General features: G+C 42.6%; 1 long non-coding RNA gene across 1 annotated transcript in view; it reads right to left on the bottom strand.

Annotated features, from left to right (window-relative positions):
* Positions 1-16892, bottom strand: part of LOC143773321 (uncharacterized) — a 49483-nt gene extending 32591 nt beyond the window's left edge. Inside the window, exons 1-2 of the long non-coding RNA XR_013215143.1 lie at positions 16827-16892; positions 15729-15869 (exon numbers count right to left, since the gene is read on the bottom strand). This is a non-coding gene — a long non-coding RNA (uncharacterized LOC143773321). The remainder of the gene's footprint in view (positions 1-15728; positions 15870-16826) is intronic.
* Between the last annotated feature and the right edge of the window lie 1330 nt (positions 16893-18222).

Here is an 18222-nt window from a genome sequence, read left to right on the forward strand (position 1 = left end):
ACACATTTATATGGTTCCCAGGGCCTGAAGGAGAGTTTCCTCTCCTTCAGACCCTGGGAACCATCAGGGATACCGTCCGATACATGAGTCCCATTGACTTGTATTGGTTTCGGGTATCGGTATAGGATTGGATCCGATATTTTGCCGGTATCGGCCGATACTTTCCGATACCGATACTTTCAAGTATCGGACGGTATCGCTCAACACTAGTTAAGAGTTAAAGAATATTTATGATGGTATGCAGGTAAAAAGCTATGACACAGCAGGTTAGTAGCAGACAGAGCTGGATAAGCAGTAAGCACATGTACAGACCGTGGAAGTCCAGGTTTGTCAGGTCCAGAGACCTGGAGACCAGGCCAGGCCTCCTAACAGGGAACAGTCCAGCAGCAGAGACGAGTGCAGAGCAGATCCAGGGAAACAAGTCTTACGATGAAGAGACGTAGATCCAGAGACAGGTGGGGTATCCCAAGGTAACGAAGAAACCAGCAAGATAGCAGTTCTTCCAGCTTGATCACAAGTCCAGGAACAAGATACTCAAGCAATGAGTAATATACAGAGCTCCCTTATATACACCACAGACAGGAACAGGGAAAGTCTGACAGGAAACAAGATGGCCCCCGTGAGGCCAGTGACTCCATCTTAGGTAAGGGCAAAAGTAACTGAACTGAGGGCAACAGCAGACAGGAAGCGATGCACAGTCCAAATCCTTACATTACTCCCTTCTTAAAAGACGTCCTCTGGACGATCTTAAGTCTGGCTTATTGGGGTATCTGCTGTGAAACAGTCTGATCAGATGGGGAGCATGGATGTTTTCCAGAGGTTCCCAGGAATTTTCTTCAACCGAGTATCCCTGCCATTTCACCAGATACTGAAGACGTCTCCTATGAATCCGAGAATCCAAGATTTTCTCCACAATGAATTCCTCTTGCCCGTCAATGAGGACTGGATCAGGAGGAGCAGAGGTGCGTCCGGGAAAAGAATTAGGCACTGCTGGTTTAAGCAGGGAAACATGGAAAACAGGATGAATTTTTAAAGAGTTAGGCAACTTGAGTCGACAGGCTACAGGATTCACAATACCGCTGATCTTATATGGGCCAACATATTTTTGCCCCAGCTTGGAAGTCGGAATTCTGAGTTTTAAGTTTTTTGTTGAGAGCCAGACTATGTCTCCTACCTTGTATGTTGGTGCTGGCTTACGGAATCTGTCTGCTGCCTTCTTGAATCTTTCCTGTGCTGAAACTAAGGTGGTTTTTAGAACGTCCAAATTTTGCTGTAAAGATACAATGCGGTCAGCAACCGCAGGCACAGACATGTCTATGGGGAGTTGAGGGAGAATACTGGGATGATATCCCTTGTTAGCAAAGAACGGAGATAATTTGGTGGAAGCATTCTGAGAGTTGTTATACGTGAACTCGGCCAACGGAAGTAGACTCACCCAATCGTCTTGTAGATGACACACGTAGCAACGCAGATACTGCTCCAAGGTTTGATTGGTCCGCTCTGTTTGGCCGTTAGACTGTGGATGAATGGCAGATGATAATTTTACTTTGATGTCCAGAGCAGCACAGAAGCTTTGCCAGAACCGTGAGGTGAATTGAACTCCACGATCAGATATTACTTAATCCGGAGCTCCGTGTAAACGAAAAACATTTTGCACAACAAGATCCGCTGTTTGCTTAGCTGTTGGGACACCAGCACAGGGAATAAAATGAGCAGCTTTAGTCAACCGGTCAACTACTACAAGAATCGTGGTTTTTCCCTGTGACAAAGGCAACTCCACAATAAAATCCATTGAAATAGACCCCCAGGGACGAGATGGAATAGGCAGAGGTTGCAACAGTCCTGTAGGTGAAGAACGAGGGACTTTTGACCTGGCACATACCTCACATGATGACAGGTACCGAAGAACATCTTTCCGAAAAGTCGGCCACCAGAAAAAACGAGATAGAAATTCTTGAGTCTTCTGAACTCCTCTATGACCGGCAAACTTAGAGTCATGCATTAATTTCAACACTCCGTTTTACTGTTTCTGGGATATACAGACGCTGTCCTTGAAACCAAAGTCCATTCTTGAAAGTCAGATTTACCTGAGTGGGTGGTTGACTCAAAAGTGAATCCGCAGCATAAGCCTCCTTAATCTCAGTTAGAAGATCTTGATTATGCAAGACACTTACAAAGTTTTTCTCAGAAAGAATGGTCCTTGAAGACGAAGCCGAAGTTGCTTCATCTGAATGAATCCTAGATAGTGCATCAGCCTTCTTATTACGAGAGCCCGGCCTATAGGAAATGACAAAATCAAATTGATTAAGAAAAAGATTCCATCGAGCCTGTCTAGGTTTCAGACATCTTGCCGACCTCATGAATTCGAGATTCCGATGATCCGTGAGTATAACAATCTGTTGGGATGCTCCTTGTAACAGATGTCTCCATTCCTTAAATGCGGTTATGATGGCTAACAGTTCCTTGTTGCCAACGTCGTAATTCCTTTCTGCGGGTGACAATTTCTGCGAGAGAAAGGCACACGGATGCAAGAGATCTTTCTCACCTGTTCTTTGCGAGAGTATGGCCCCTACAGCACAGTCCGAGGCATCCACTTCCACTATGAAGGCTTTGTCTGGATCAGGGTGGACAAGAATGTGAGCTGTCGTAAATTTAGATTTCAACGTAGAAAATGCTGTTTGAGCTTGGGGAGACCAGACAAATGGCGTCTTCTTCTGGGTTAACTGAGTGATGGGTGCAACAATCGCTGAAAATTTTTTAACAAAGCGTCTGTAAAAATTGGCGAATCCGATGAATCGCTGTACTTCCTTCACTGACTTGGGAGTTGGCCACTCCTGAATGGCTTGTGTCTTGCTTGCGTCCATGCTGAGACCCTGGGGAGAAATAACATATCCCAAGAATTGAATCTCTGTTTTATGAAACTCACATTTCTCCAGTTTGATGTATAAATGATTCTGCCGTAGACGATCCAAAACCATTTTCACGTGTCGCTGATGGTCCTCGATATTGCTGGAAAAAATCAAAATGTCATCCAAATAAATCACAACAAAAATATTGAGTATATCCCTGAAAACATCATTCGCCAAGTGCTGGAATGTAGCCGGTGCGTTACGGAGACCGAAAGACATAACGAGGTACTCGAAATGTCCATAACGTGACCGAAAAGCCGTTTTCCACTCATCGCCAGGACGAATCCGTACTAGATTGTACGCTCCACGAAGATCCAATTTTGTGAAGATTTTGGCATGTCGCACTCTCTCAAGTAGTTCGGGAATTAGTGGGAGTGGATAAGAGTTCCTGATTGTAACTTTGTTGAGCTCCCGGTAGTCAATGCATGGTCGGAGTGAGCCATCTTTTTTTTTTTACAAAGAAGATTGGAGCACCTGCTGGGGAGGAAGATGGTCGTATAAACCCCTTAGCTAGGTTTTCATCTATGTACTCCTTGAGAGCTTTTAATTCTGGCACGTGTACAGACCGTGGAAGTCCAGGTTTGTCAGGTCCAGAGACCTGGAGACCAGGCCAGGCCTCCTAGCAGGGAACAGTCCAGCAGCAGAGATGAGTGCAGAGCAGATCCAGGGAAACAAGTCTTACGATGAAGAGACGTAGATCCGGAGACAGGTGGGGTATCCCAAGGTAACGAAGAAACCAGCAAGATAGCAGTTCTTCCAGCTTGATCACAAGTCCAGGAACAAGATACTCAAGCAATGAGTAATATACAGAGCTCCCTTATATACACCACAGACAGGAACAGGGAAAGTCTGACAGGAAACAAGATGGCTCCCGTGAGGCCAGTGACTCCATCTTAGGTAAGGGCAAAAGTAACTGAACTGAGGGCAACAGCAGACAGGAAGCGATGTACAGTCCAAATCCTTACAACTAGATTTCCCTCACCACATGAACAAATGTCCAGCTATAGGACAAACTTGCACTAAATGTGGAAAAGGGAACCATTTTGCAGTTGTCTGCAAATCAGCACCCAAAAAGTCTCCTCTGCCAATGACAAAGCCTGCAAATATAAAAATGGTAAATCAAGATATAGAAGAAATGTCTGTGGCTGAGAACTATGTGTTCACGACTTCTGTCACTGGCTCAGTGCAGTCTCCATGTATTACACTCACCATCTGCAACACGGATATCACCTTTACAATAGATACAGGAGCTTCGGTGGATATCATAGACAGCAATACTTATGAACAGTTAAAAACAAAGCCAGTCTTACAGCAAGTGCATACTAAAATCTTTCCATATGAATCTAAAACACCTCTAGTTACAATGGGACAATTTGATGCTGAACTTAGCTATAAAGAAAATAGGCAGAAAACCTATTTTCACACATTACAAGGATCGGGAGGCTGTCTTCTCAGCTATCACACTGCCTTGAAGCTAGGACTCATCCAGATTGTTCATACCATAACCGACCCTGCGGACCTGGATGTACAAGCCATGGTGAACAGTTTTCCCTCCCTATTTAGTGGATTGGGGAAATTAAAGGACTCTCAAGTGCATCTTCATGTGGATGACACTGTTCGTCCAGTAGCCCAGGCTCACAGGCGTATTCCATTTCACCTGAGAAAGAAGGTAGAGAAGGAACTCCAATTACTCATGGATGATGATGTCATTGAAACTGTTTCTGGTCCCACTCCGTGGGTCTCTCCACTTGTGGTAGTTCCAAAACCAAAGACTCCAGAGCAGGTGAGACTGTGTGTTGACATGCACCTGCCCAACACTGCTATTCAAAGGGAAAGACACATCTCACCCACAATTGATGACATTATTAATTTATTAAATGGAGCAACCGTTTTTTCAAAGCTCGACGTCAATAAGGGCTATCATCAATTAGAATTCAGTCCAGAATCCAGATGCTTAACAACATTTTCCGCCCATGTGGGTCTCAGAAGATACAAAAGATTGACGTTTGGGGTCTGCTCAGCAGCGGAAAGGAATTGTTGGCACAAAAAAGTTACTCAGAGAAAAAGTGTGGTTCCCAAATATGGATAAATTGGTGGAAGAGATTAGACATTGCTTCACTTGTCAATTAATTACTCCATCATCAACTCTAGAGCCATTACAAATGTCTCCGTTACCCACTGCTGTATGGGAGGAAGTGGCAGTCGACATATATGGACCATTACCAAATGGCCAATACATTCTAGTAACAATTGATGAATATTCTAGATACCCTGTCATTTCATTCATCTCTTCAACGTCTGCTAATAGTGTCATACCAGAACTGGACGACATACAGTGCCTACAAGTAGTATTCAACCCCCTGCAGATTTAGCAGGTTTACACATTTGGAATTAACTTGGCATTGTGACATTTGGACTGTAGATCAGCCTGGAAGTGTGAAATGCACTGCAGCAAAAAAGAATGTTATTTCTTTGTTTATTTATTTTTTTTAAATTGTGAAAAGTTTTTTCAGAGGATCATTTATTATTCAACCCCTCAACCCACCAGAATTCTGTTTGGTTCCCCTAAAGTATTAAGAAGTAGTTCAGGCACAAAGAACAATGAGCTTCACATGTTTGGATTAATTATCTCTTTTTCCAGCCTTTTCTGACTATTTAAGACCCTCCCCAAACTTGTGAACAGCACTCATACATGGTCAACATGGGAAAGACAAAGGAGCATTCCAAGGCCATCAGAGACAAGATCGTGGAGGGTCACAAGGCTGGCAAGGGGTACAAAACCCTTTCCAAGGAGTTGGGCCTACCTGTCTCCACTGTTGGGAGCATCATCCGGAAGTGGAAGGCTTATGGAACTACTGTTGGCCTTCCACGGCCTGGACAGCCTTTGAAAGTTTCCTCCCGTGCCGAGGCCAGGCTTATCCGAAGAGTCAAGGCTAACCCAAGGACAACAAGGAAGGAGCTCCGGGAAGATCTCATGGCAGTGGGGACATTGGTTTCAGTCAATACCATAAGTAACGTACTCCACCGCAATGGTCTCCGTTCCAGACGAGCCCGTAAGGTACCTTTACTTTCAAAGCGTCATGTCAAGGCTTGTCTACAGTTTTCTCATGATCACTTGGAGGACTCTGAGACTGACTGGTTCAAGGTTCTCTGGTCTGATGAGACCAAGATCGAGATCTTTGGTGCCAACCACACACGTGACGTTTGGAGACTGGATGGCACTGCATACGACCCCAAGAATACCATCCCTACAGTCAAGCATGGTGGTGGCAGCATCGTGCTGTGGGGCTGTTTCTCAGCCAAGGGGCCTGGCCATCTGGTCCGCATCCATGGGAAGATGGATAGCACGGCCTACCTGGAGATTTTGCCCAAGAACCTCCGCTCCTCCATCAAGGATCTTAAGATGGGTCGTCATTTCATCTTCCAACAAGACAACGACCCAAAGCACACAGCCAAGAAAACCAAGGCCTTGTTCAAGAGGCAAAAAATCAAGGTGTTGCAGTGGCCTAGTCAGTCTCCTGACCTTAACCCAATTGAAATCTTGTGGAAGGAGCTCAAGATTAAAGTCCACATGAGACACCCAAAGAACCTAGATAACTTGGAGAACATCTGCATGGAGGAGTGGGCCAAGATAACTCCAGAGACCTGTGCCGGCCTGATCAGGTCTTATAAAAGACGATTATTAGCTGTAATTGCAAACAAAGGTTATTCCACAAAATATTAAACCTAGGGGTTGAATAATAATTGACCCACACTTTTATGTTTAAAATTTATAAAAATTTAACTGAGCAACAAAACTTTTTGGTTTGTAAGATTTATGCATCTGTTAATAAATCCTGCTCTTGTTTGAAGTTTGAAGGCTCTAACTTATTTGCATCTTATTAAACCTTCTAAATCTGCAGAGGGTTGAATACTACTTGTAGGCATTGTATTCTCTGCATATGGCATTCCAAGAGTGGTCAAAACAGATGATGGACCTCCATTCAATGGACATGTGTTTGCACAGTTTTCTGAATACTTGGGGTTCAGCCACAGAAAAATCACACCTTGCTGGCCGCAAGCTAATGGAATCGTAGAATGTTTCATGCGCACCATGGGGAAACGAATCAAGGCAGCTAGCCTGGAGCACACCCCACTGAAACAGTCACTATACAAATTCCTGCGCAATTACCGCAACACGCCACATTCCACCACTAATGCTGCTCCATCTCATCTAATGTTCAGCAGAACTCTTCGTACACGGATCCCTGATGTGACCAGTCATCCCTTACCAAATGACTCTACAGTGCGATCAACAGATTTCTTTAGCAAGCAAGCCATGAAACATTATGCAGACAGAAGGCAGCCATGTGCCATCAAAAGAGGTGATATGGTTGTTGTGCGTCAAAAATCAACCAACAAAACCTCAGCTGTATATAGTCCTGCAAAATATAATGTTACTGAGAGAAAAGGCAGTATGGTCACGGCTGAACGAGATGGACACTCCATCACTCGAAATTCCTCACATTTTAAAATCATACCGCAGAACAATGGTAATGAACTCCCACCAGTGGAAGATTTGATACCCGACGGTGGAGAGGACCAACAAGAGGTGACTGATCCGTCAGCACTGGACACCCCCAATGAACCCAGACATTACCCTACACGGGAAAGAAGGGCTCCATGAGTTTAGTTTCAGTTTCAGTTCTAGCCTGAGGAGGAAATGTTATGCTGCTGTTATGTTGTGTGCTGGAGGAAAAGAAGAGAAGAATAAAATACAGTTAAAGCTTACTCTCTCTTAAATTCCTTACACCGTGTGGATGCTACAACTAGTATTTAAATATACTCGATGCAATGCTCCCACGCAATGAGTCAGGACTAGTGTTGAGCATTCCGATACCGCAAGTATCGGGTATCGGCCGATACTTGCGGGTATCGGAATTCCGATACCAAGATCCGATACTTTTGTGGTATCGGTATCGAAACAACATTAATGTGTAAAATAAAGAATTAAAATAAAAAAATAGGGATATACTCACCTCTCCGATGCAGCCTGCATCTTACCGAGGGAACCGGCAGCCTTCTTTGCTTAAAATGTGCGCGTTTCCTACCTTCGGTGACGTCACTGCTTGTGATTGGTTGCGTGCCGCCCATGTGACCGCGACCAATCACAGCAAGCCGTGACGTAATTTTCAGGTTCTGAATACCTAGAATTATGAATTAGGCATTCAGGACCTGAAAATTACGTCACGGCTTGCTGTGATTGGTCGCGTCGCGGTCACATGGGCGGCACGCAACCAATCACAAGCCGTGACGTAATTTTTAAATGCGCGCGTTTCCTGCCTCCCGTGACGTCACGGCTTGTGATTGGTTGCGTCGCCCATGTGACCGCGACGCGACCAATCACAAGCCGCAACGTAATTTTCAAATCCTGAATGCCTAGAATTAGACATTCAGGACCTGAAAATTACGTCACGGCTTGCTGTGATTGGTCGCGTCGCGGCCACATGGGCGGCATGCAACCAATCACAAGCCGTGACGTCACGGAAGGCAGGAAACGCGCGCATTTTAAGCAAAGAAGGCTCCCGGTTCCCTCGGTAAGGTGCTGGCTGCGTCGGAGAGGTGAGTATATCCCTATTTTTTTATTTTAATTCTTTCTTTTACACATTAATATGGATCCCAGGGCCTGAAGGAGAGTTTCCTCTCCTTCAGACCCTGGGAACCATCAGGGATACCGTCCGATACTTAAGTCCCATTGACTTGTATTGGTATCGGGTATCGGTATCGGATTAGATCCGATACTTTGTCGGTATCGGCCGATACTTTCCGATACCGATACTTTCAAGTATCGGACGGTATCGCTCAACACTAGTCAGGACTTGAAAAAAGAACAAACCCAAGTAGTGAACGCCATCTAGTGGTCCATAGATGTACAGTATATCATAGAAAAAATAGATATAGGTCCCGAATTTTTACCTTTAATATAAATACACCTATATGAAAAAGGTGTGAATTAGAAATAATTCCCCAATAGTCCCATATCAATCCACACAGCCAGTTTTTCTATAGAATTAAATATCAATCCATAGCTCAATTAAAAAGACATTAAAGTGCCAAGTGCAATATATTTATATACATTCAATAACAAAGATTTCCCTGTATGTACTGCTGTATATGGGATATTTTGCTCAACTACAATAGTGTGAATAAAAACTTTCCGACTCCTCATTTAGTTCGATGGGAGATCAAGCTTCAGGAGCCATACCGAAACGTTCATATGGATTCCAGTCAAAGATCGGAATAGATGGGGAGGGAGGAAACAAAAACAACAGAAGGTATCCACAAATGGGCAAAAAGGAGATTCTAACCTGTCCGGTTTGGAACCTGTCCAAACCGAAACTTGGCGTAACCCAAGTCCCCATCGCTGTACCAAGGCGCTGTAAATAGAGTTTACCCTGGAACTCAAAGATGTTGTGTGTAGTGTTGAGCGATACCGTCCGATACTTGAAAGTATTGGTATCGGAAAGTATCGGCCGATACCGGCAAAGTATCGGATCCAATCCGATACCGATACCCGATACCAATACAAGTCAATGGGACTCAAGTATCGGACGGTATCCCTGATGGTTCCCAGGGTCTGAAGGAGAGGAAACTCTCCTTCAGGCCCTGGGAACCATATTAATGTGTAAAATAAAGAATTAAAATAAAGCATATTGCTATACTCACCTCTCAGACGCAGCCTGGACTTTACCGCCGTAACCGGGAGCCTTCTTTGCTTAACCCCTTAATCCCATCTGACGTACTATACCGTCGAGGTGGGGTGGGCCTTAATTCCCGGTGACGGTATAGTACGTCATACGCGATCGGCCGCGCTCACGGGGGGAGCGCGGCCGATCGCGGCCGGGTGTCGGCTGCATATCGCAGCTGACATCCGGCACTATGTGCCAGGAGCGGTCACGGACCGCCCCCGGCACATTAACCCCCGGCACACCGCGATCAAACATGATCGCGGTGTACCGGCGGTACAGGGAAGCATCGCGCAGGGAGGGGGCTCCCTGCATGCTTCCCTGAGACGATCGGTACAAGGTGATGTACTCACCTCGTACCGAACATCTTCTCCCTGCAGGCCCCGGATCCAAAATGGCCGAGGGGCTGTATCCGGGTCCTGCAGGGAGCACTTCCGGGTCGGAGCAGGCTGCAGATGAAAGCTGCAGCCTGCTCCGATGAAAGTATGATCGCAGATCTGATAGAGTGCTGTGCACACTATCAGATCTGCGATCTGTGATGTCCCCCCCTGGGACAAAGTAAAAAAGTAAAAAAAAAAAATTTCCACATGTGTAAAAAAAAATAAAAAAAATTCCTAAATAAATAATACAAAAAAAAAATATTATTCCCATAAATACATTTCTTTATCTAAAAAAAACAAACAAAAACAATAAAAGTACACATATTTAGTATCGCCGCGTCCGTAACGACCCAACCTATAAAACTGGCCCACTAGTTAACCCCTTCAGTAAACACGGTAAGAAAAAAAAAAAAAAAACGAGGCAAAAAACAACGCTTTATTACCATACCGCCGAACAAAAAGTGGAATAACACGCGATCAAAAAGATGGATATAAATAACCATGTTACCGCTGAAAACGTCATCTTGTCCCGCAAAAAACGAGCCACCATACAGCATCATCAGCAAAAAAATAAAAAAGTTATAGTCCTCAGAATAAAGCGATGCCAAAATAATTATTTTTTCTATAAAATAGTTTTTATCGTATAAAAGCGTCAAAACATAAAAAAATGATATAAATGAGGTATCGCTGTAATCGTACTGACCCGACGAATAAAACTGCTTTATCAATTTTACCAAGCGCAGAACGGTATAAACGCCTCTCCCAAAAGAAATTCATGAATAGCTGGTTTTTGGTTATTCTGCCTCACAAAAATCGGAATAAAAAGTGATAAAAAATGGTCACGTGTCCGAAAATGTTACCAATAAAAACGTCAACTCGTCCCGCAAAAAACAAGACCTCACATGACTCTGTGGACCAAAATGTGGAAAAATTATAGGTCTCAAAATGTGGAGACGCAAAAACTTTTTTGCTATAAAAAGCGTCTTTTAGTCTGGTTTCACACTTGCGTTTTTATCTGCATGCGTTTTTTAAAAAAACCGCATGTGTGAAAAAATGCATGTAAACGCGGTAAAACGCATGCGTTTTTATAGAAAAACACAAGAAAACAAGAAAAAAACAAAAAACCCTAACCCTACCCCTAACCTGAAATACGTGGCACTGAAATACGTGGCACTGAAATATACGTTTATATACGTATATACGTATATAAGTGCCACGATATTTCAGTGGCCACGTATATAAGTGCCACGTATTTAAGTGCCACGTATTTAAGTGCCACGTATTTAAGTGCCACGTATTTAAGTGCCACATATTTAAGTGCCACGTATTTAAGTGCCACGTATTTCAGTGCCACGTATTTACGTGCCACGTATTTACGTGCCACGTATTTTTCAGTGCCTGAAATACGTGGCACTGAAATACGTGGCACTGAAATACGTGGCACTGAAATACGTGGCACTGAAATATCGTGGCACTGAAATATCGTGGCACTGAAGTATTTACGTGCCACGTATTTTTCAGTGCCTGAAATACGTGGCACTGAAATACGTGGCACTGAAATACGTGGCACTTAAATACGTGGCACTTAAATACGTGGCACTTAAATACGTGGCACTTAAATACGTGGCACTTATATACGTGGCACTTATATACGTGGCACTTATGACTCAGAAAATGTTCAGTAAACGGTTAGGGGTGAGGTTAGGGGTAGGGTTTCAGGTAGAATTGGGGAGTTTCCACTGTTCAGGCACATCAGGGGCTCTCCAAACGCGACATGGCGTCCAATCTCAATTCCAGCCAATTCTGCGTTGAAAAAGTAAAACAGTGCTCCTTCCCTTCCGAGCTCTCCCGTGCGTCCAAAAAGGGGTTTACCCCAACATATGGGGTATCAGCGTACTAGGGACAAATTGAACAACAACTTCTGGGGTCCAAGTTCTCTTGTTATCCTTGGGAAAATAAAAATTTGAGGGGCTAAAAATCATTTTTGTGGGAAAAAAAATATGTTTTATTTTCACGGCTCTGCGTTGTAAACTGTAGTGAAACACTTGGGGGTTCAAAGTTCTCACAACACATCTAGATAAGTTCCTTGGGAGGTCTAGTTTCCAATATGGGGTCACTTGTGGGGGGTTTGTACTATTTGGGTACATCAGGGGCTCTGCAAATGCAACGTGACGCCTGCAGACCAATCCATTTAAGTCTGCATTCCAAATGGCGCTCCTTCCCTTCCGAGCTCTGTAATGCGCCCAAACAGTGGTTCCCCCCCACATAGGGGGTATCAGCGTACTCAGGACAAATTGGACAACAACTTTTAGGGTCCAATTTATCCTGATACCCTTGTGAAAATACAAAACTGGGGGCTAAAAAATCATTTTTGTGAAAAAAAAAAATAATTTTTATTTTCACGGCTCTGCGTTATAAACTGTAGTGAAACACTTGGGGGTTCAAAGTTCTCACAACACATCTAGATAAGTTCCTTGGGGGGTCTAGTTTCCAATATGGGGTCACTTGTGGGGGGTTTGTACTGTTTGGGTACATCAGGGGCTCTGCAAATGCAACGTGACGCCTGCAGACCAATCCATTTAAGTCTGCATTCCAAATGGCGCTCCTTCCCTTCCGAGCTCTGTCATGCGCCCAAACAGTGGTTCCCCCCCACATAGGGGGTATCAGCGTACTCAGGACAAATTGGACAACAACTTTTAGGGTCCAATTTATCCTGATACCCTTGTGAAAATACAAAACTGGGGGCTAAATTTCATTTTTGTGAAGAAAAAAAAAATAAAATAATAATTTTCACGGCTCTGCGTTATAAACTGTAGTGAAACACTTGGGGGTTCAAAGTTCTCACAACACATCTAGATAAGTTCCTTGGGGGGTCTAGTTTCCAATATGGGGTCACTTGTGGGGGGTTTGTACTGTTTGGGTACATCAGGGGCTCTGCAAATGCAACGTGACGCCTGCAGACCAATCCATTTAAGTCTGCATTCCAAATGGCGCTCCTTCCCTTCCGAGCTCTGTCATGCGCCCAAACAGTGGTCCCCCCCCACAAATGGGGTATCAGCGTACTCCAGACAAATTGGACAACAACTTTTGGGGTCCAATTTATCCTGATACCCTTGTGAAAATACAAAACTGGGGGCTAAAAAATCATTTTTTTGAAAAAAAAAAATAATTTTTATTTTCACGGCTCTGCGTTATAAACTGTAGTGAAACACTTGGGGGTTCAAAGCTCTCAAAACACATCTAGATAAGTTCCTTAGGGGGTCTACTTTCCAAAATGGTGTCACTTGTGGGGGGGTTTAATGTTTAGGCACATCAGGGGCTCTCCAAACGCAACATGGCATCCCATCTTAATTCCAGTCAATTTTGCATTGAAAAGTAAAATAGCGCTTCTTCCCTTCTGAGCTCTGCTATGCGCCCAAACAATGGTTTACACCCACATATGGGGTATCGTCGTACTCAGGACAAATTGCACAACAACTTTTGTGGTCTAATTTCTTCTCTTACCCTTGGGGAAATAAAAAAATGGGGGTGAAAAGATCATTTTTGTGAAAAAATATGATTTTTTATTTTTACGGCTCTGCATTATAAACTTCTGTAAAGCACTTGTTGGGTCAAAGTGCTCACCACACATCTAGATAAGTTCCTTAGGGGGTCTACTTTCCAAAATGGTGTCACTTGTTAGGGGTTTCAATGTTTAGGCACATCAAGGGCTCTCTAAATGCAACATGGCGTCCCATCTCAATTCCAGTCAATTTTGCATTGAAAAGTCAAATGGCGCTCCTTCCCTTCCGAGCTCTGCCCTGCGCCCAAACAATGGTTTACACCCACATATGGGGTATCAGCGTACTCAGGACAAATTGCACAACAATTTTTGGGGTCCAATTTCTTCTCTCACCCTTGGGAAAATAAAAAATTGGGGTGAAAAGATCATTTTTGTGAAAAAATATGATTTTTTATTTTTACGGCTCTGCATTATAAACTTCTGTAAAGCACTTGTTGGGTCAAAGTGCTCACCACACATCTAGATAAGTTCCTTAGGGGGTCTACTTTCCAAAATGGTGTCACTTGTTAGGGGTTTCAATGTTTAGGCACATCAGGGGCTCTCCAAATGCAACATGGCGTCCCATCTCAATTCCAGTCAATTTTGCATTGAAAAGTCAAATGGCGCTCCTTTGCTTCCAAGCTCTGCCATGCGCCCAAACTGTGGTTTACCCCCACATATGGGGTATCAGCGTACTCAGGACAAATTGTACAACAACTTTTGGGGTCTATTTTCTCCTGTTACCCTTGGTAAAATAAAACAAATTGGAGCTGAAATAAATTTTGTGTGAAAAAAAGTTAAATGTTCATTTTTATTTAAACATTCCAAAAATTCCTGTGAAACACCTGAAGGGTTAATAAACTTCTTGAAAGTGGTTTTGAGTACCTTGAGGGGTGCAGTTTTTAGAATGGTGTCACACTTGGGTATTTTCTATCATATAGACCCGTCAAAATGACTTCAAATGAGATGTGGTCCCTAAAAAAAAATGGTGTTGTAAAAATGAGAAATTGCTGGTCAACTTTTAACCCTTATAACTCCGTCACAAAAAAAAATTTTGGTTCCAAAATTGTGCTGATGTAAAGTAGACATGTGGGAAATGTTATTTATTAAGTATTTTGTGTGACATATGTCTGTGATTTAAGGGCATAAAAATTCAAAGTTGGAAAATTGCGAAATTTTCAAAATTTTCGCCAAATATTCGTTTTTTTCACAAATAAACGCAAGTTATATCGAAGAAATTTTACCACTAACATGAAGTACAATATGTCACGAGAAAACAATGTCAGAATCGCCAAGATCCGTTGAAGCGTTCCAGAGTTATAACCTCATAAAGGGACAGTGGTCAGAATTGTAAAAATTGGCCTGGTCATTAACGTGCAAACCACCCTCGGGGCTTAAGGGGTTAAAATGCGCGCGTTTAATGGTTTCCGTGACATCACGGCTTCTGATTGGTCGCGTGCCGCCCATGTGACTGCGACGCGACCAATCACAACAAGCCGTGACGTAATTTTCAGGTCCTTTCAGGCATTCAGGATTTTAAAATTACGTCACGGCTTGTGATTGGTCGCGTCGCCCATGTGACCGCGACGCGACCAATCACAAGCCGTGACGTAATTTTAAAATCCTGAATGCCTGAAAGGACCTGAAAATTACGTCACGGCTTGTTGTGATTGGTCGCGTCGCGGTCACATGGGCGGCACGCGACCAATCAGAAGCCGTGACGTCACGGAAACCATTAAACGCGCGCATTTTAAGCAAAGAAGGCTCCCGGTTACGGCGGTAAAGTCCAGGGGCCTCCGGACAGGTGAGTATATCCCTATTTTTTATTTTAATTCTTTATTTTATACATTTATATGGATCCCAGGGCCTGAAGGAGAGTTTCCTCTCCTTCAGACCCTGGGAACCATACACTGGAAACTTCCGATTCCGATTCCCGATACCACGAAAGTATCGGATCTCGGTATCGGAATTCCGATACCGCTAAGTAGCGGCCGATACCCGATACTTGCGGTATCGGAGTGCTCAACACTAGTTGTGTGTGTTAATATGAATAAACTCTATTTACAGCGATGGGGACTTGGGGTGCGCCAAGTTTGTACATTTTTTTATGGGGCATTTCGAGACCTCATTGCTGGTGTATGCATCCGAATATAAAGAAAAACTATTACTATACCGTAGATATGTAGATGAGTTGATCATTTTCTGAGCTGGGACGGAGGATGAAGCCTGTAAATTAATAGATTCCCTTAATAGCAATAACTGGGGCATCTCCTTTACGCCATGTATCAGAAGAGACAAAATTGTGTTCCTGGACCTGGAATTGGGGGCGTAAAGAGGGTAAAATTATAACAAAAACACACTTCAAAAGCTGTGATAAGAATGACTACGTGCACATTATAATAATAATCTTTATTTTTATATAGCACTAACATATTTGCACACATTATCATCACTGTCCCCATTCGGGCTCACAATCTAAATTCCCCATCAGTATGTCTCTGGAATGTGGGAGGAAACCAGAGAACCCGGGGGAAACCCACGCAAACACAGGGAGAACATCCTTGCAGGTGTTGTACAAGGTGGGTTTAGAACCTAGAACTCCTGCAGTGCTAACCACTGAGCCACCGTGGCATTATAAGAAGTGGAAAACTAATGTACCATTCAGTCAGTTTTTAAGGATCCGAAAAAAAACTGTACAAACACCAAAGATGATATGACCCAATCAGAGCAATACTGAAGAAAAGGTTCAGGGATAAGAAATATCCAGAAAAATTAATCGAGGCAGCATGCAGAAAGAATTTGGACAAAGAACAGGAGGATTGGCTCCCAAGTAGGAAGGGAAAAGATAGTAATGCAAAGGAAAGTAGAGGGAAAGAAGGAACAATAAAAAATGAGGAGAATAAGAGAAATCTTTGTAAGTTTAATTTTATAACCACTTATAATAAAGGGAATATATTGATAAGAAGAATTTTAAACAAATATTGGTATATTTAAAAAAAAGATGTGATTCTTGGGAAAATGCTTCTGAGGGAACAACTTTTAGGAGAGGGGCGACAGTGAAAAATATTGCAGCTCGGAGTAAATTAAAAGAGGTTCCAAAAATAAAAAATATGATAGGAAACAATACCAATGTGAATGGAGGGACGGTAAATACAGGAGTATACAGATGCTCTTCAAACAAATGTAACTGTTGTAAGATCATTGACCATGGAGCGAGGAGTATTCAATCTAATACCACTGGGGAAACAAATAAGATTAAGCAGAGACTCACATGTAGAACGGATTTTGTTATCTATGTAGTGACTTGCAGCTGCGGGCTCCAATACGTGGGACGAACTTCCCAGGAATTGAGTGCCCAGATGAATAATCACAGCTATAATGCAAAGAACGGGCAGATTAAACATAGTCTGTCCCGTCATCTCCTGCTGAAGCACAAAAAATGCTTCTGCATCACGGTCACACCACTGGAACATATACCAAAAGGGGTTAATAATAGGAATAAATTATTAAACTGTAAGGAGTCCTATTGGATATACTGTTAGGTCCATATATATTTGGACAGAGACAACATTTTTCTAATTTTGGCTATAGACATTACCACAATGAATTTTAAACAAAACAATTCAGATGCAGTTGAAGTTCAGACTTTCAGCTTTCATTTGAGGGTATCCACATTAAAATTGGATGAAGGGTTTAGGAGTTTCAGCTCCTTAACATGTGCCTCCCTGTTTTTAAAGGGACCAAAAGTAATTGGACAGATTCAATAATTTTAAATAAAATGTTCATTTTTAGTACTTGACTACCTGAAGTCTTGAACTCATGGACATCGCCAGACGCTGTGTTTCCTCCTTTTTGATGCTCAGCAAGGCCTTCACTGCGGTGAAGTAAAATTCATTGTGGTAATGTCTATAACCAAAATTAGAAAAATGTTGTCTCTGTCCAAATATATATGGACCTAACTGTATAGGCTACAAAGCCTCTATCCAAATGGACTTAATGACGTCGTAGAAAATGTGTAAGGATTTGTCACAGATAAGACAGTAATTTGCACATGGGATAATATATATAATAACAAAAGTTTCATTTTCCTTTTTTAGTGACAATTATTTTTATTTTTGAGGGGATTTAACACATTTTTTTTGTTGTTGTTTTTTTAATTTTTTTGTTTGTTTGCTTTTAATGGGATGAATTGATTCATGTAGAGATGTTTAAACAGGGTTTTTCTGTCATTAAACGAGGGGTACCAACAATTTTGACCACCTGTGTATGTATCAAAAATCAAAGATAACCATGATGGAATTCACCAAAACAATAGAAGATGTAGACAAAACCTTTTGCTCATAATATTCTAAATTATATCATCTATTGTCAAGACATAAATCTCAGAAAGAAAAAAAAGCTGAACTGATTAGAAGAGTATTAAATTACATTAATTTGTCAAATATTTAGAATTGAGAGTCCTCAGTGGTTGATACCTTTTAATGGCTAACTGAAAAGATGGTAACAAATTGCAAGCTTTCGAGACTACATACGTCTCTTCATCAGGTAAAGACTAAAACAAATTCTGAAGAATCACATATTTATGCACAACATAGTATAGGAAAAAAAAAAAAAGGGTGAGGGGAAAAAAAAAACCATGGATAAGCCAGGTGACATGAAGCAGAATT

Source organism: Ranitomeya variabilis, chromosome 5, assembly GCF_051348905.1.
Source record: "Ranitomeya variabilis isolate aRanVar5 chromosome 5, aRanVar5.hap1, whole genome shotgun sequence".
NCBI lineage: Eukaryota > Metazoa > Chordata > Amphibia > Anura > Dendrobatidae > Ranitomeya > Ranitomeya variabilis.